The sequence below is a fragment of the Talpa occidentalis genome, unplaced genomic scaffold (genome assembly GCF_014898055.3).
Source record: "Talpa occidentalis isolate TD23 unplaced genomic scaffold, MPIMG_talOcc4v2.1 talOcc4.15, whole genome shotgun sequence".
NCBI classification, from domain to species: domain Eukaryota; kingdom Metazoa; phylum Chordata; class Mammalia; order Eulipotyphla; family Talpidae; genus Talpa; species Talpa occidentalis.
This window is the reverse complement of record NW_023601543.1, coordinates 54,901,169-54,903,394: the sequence shown is the minus strand read 5'-3', so window position 1 is coordinate 54,903,394 and position 2,226 is coordinate 54,901,169.

Sequence of the window (2,226 nt, the reverse complement as noted above, 5' to 3'; positions counted from 1 at the left end):
AGCCATGTTTGCTTCTACTGACCTTTAACAGCTTTTGATGGGTCTTGTGTTTTGGGTGCTCTTTCTGACAGGTTCATTAGACAGCCATATCAGAGCAGAATCAAGGCCTGGAGAATGTGTTTTTCCAGAGGCTCCCTCCTGTAGCAGGCAGGCAGGCAGGCAGGGGAAGGGTCCGGGCCTGTTGGAGAAGAGTCTGCAGTGCCGTTGTCATGGTTACTGCTCTGCTCTGAGCCACAGGGTGGCTGAGCACAGTGGGGGCTGTGGGGGGAAGAACACCCCCCCCATTCTCTCTCTCCGTGTCTTCCTGTGACCAGGGGCTGAAGCTAAGCTCTGAGGCTGGTTACCAAGGAAACTGAGGCTGTGCAGAAGAGAAAGCACTTAAGTGGAATGTGAGGCACGGGGTGGTCTTCGGAGCTGGCCGCCTCCACAGAAGCGGAGTCACCAGGGGCACGTGCCTGTGAACACAGACGCACATGGGGGAGACCGGCGCCCTCCCCAGCTGGCCTGGCGCCCCAAAGTGCTCAGTGAGTCCAGTGAAGGAGCCTCCGCTGCAGCTGAGGAGGTGGCCGGGGGCGGGGGGAATCACGTGGGCAGGGCCGGAACACGAGAGGGTGGGAGACCTCATTTGTTGGAAGACCTCCCCCCCCCCCCCGCAGGCCTCCATTCTGTCAGCAGTTTATCGAGTTACCATTCACACACCTGCCGATGCCCCCAGTTCAAGGTCCTGTCAGCAAGTAACAGACCCATGCAGCTGGGGCCACCATCCAGGCCTACATCATCCCTGTCACCCACAGCCCCCCATGCCCCCGTTCCCAGGAAACGCCAGTGCCACCTCTGGGTCTAGGCGTCCTCTACCTGCAGTCCTGTCCTTCAGCTCCCCCTTTCCGGACACCCCAATACATGACTCAGGCTGTTGGTGGCCTTTTGTGTCTGGGCTCTCACGGAGCATAAGGCTTTGGGTTCCATCCCAGTTGTCCTGGAAATCAGAAGTTCGTCCCTGGTGCCCATCAGTCGTCTTCTGTATGGTGTGCCCCTGCTTGTCTGTCCAGCCACGGCTCACAGACTTTCAGACAGTTTGCATGTGTTGGTGATTCCGACGCAAGCAGCAGACAGGCTGTCAGTGACCAGCTGTCTCCCATCTAGCCCCGCGGGCTCTCTCTCTCTGATGAAAGGCTCGATTGCAGAGAGCCAGAGACTTTGGGCCATCCCAGATGTGATCCACCCAAGGAGGTCAAGTCTCTTGCCACTTCCCAGCTAGCCTTTGTGCGGGTGAGGGTGTGCTGACCTGGGTAAGACCGCGGCCAGGACCCGGCCCGTGCAGGTTTGTGGCCCCTGCCCCTCCAGTGACTGAGTGGTCCTCAGAAAGGTCCCTGATGTCTCTCTAGTCTCCCTTCCCACCTCATCAGCAGGGATGGAAATCTGGCAGCCTGATGGCTCTGTGACACAGGGTTAAGTGAGCTGATACATGCGGATACATGGACTATTATCTGTCACCCTGCAAACAAAGTGGCAAACGACGATAGTTTGTGTAAACACACCCCAAAGTCCAGGAATTTACACCTTTGGGTCCAAGAAAAAGTGCCCTGTTTTATTTCTTATGTCCTTCACGCCCCAAGCTGGGGACAAGCCTGAGATGGTCAGTTGAGCCGCCAAGGGTTGATGAGACGTCCCGTTGAGAACGGAACAGACCTACCTGTGCTCAAGCTACACCTGTCTGCAGAAGACTGGTAGACGTCAGACACACAGCTCCGCGGATGACCGACAAACACAGACAGACAGAAAGCCGACTTCCTCTTTTCCATTAAGAAGACTTGCACGGCTGCTTGTGGGAGACACATCGTCACGGTCTGTGGGGAGAATAAGTAGATTGAATTATTAACGCGCCCTGAAATGAAAAGGCACATGTCTACATCCCAATGGGACTGTCCATACCTCAATGATGCTGTGGTCTCATGAAGCGGGCATGAAACTGCTGCTACATTCTCCAGCCAGTGACAGCAGCAGGCACCAGGCCCGGCCATGGAGCCCTTGCCAGGCACCAGCTCCAGCCGCGGGAGCCTGTGCTGTGGGCAGCCATCTCTGCTTCCAACTCTCCACGGGTGAAGGACTCTCCTCCATTGTGCTCCCTGGCTTGTCTGGAGGCTGCCCCGTGGCCAGGTCACCTCCCGTGTTGGTGCTGCTCTCTGGTGCCCTCTCCCCCCCCCCCCCACATTTCAAATCCACACA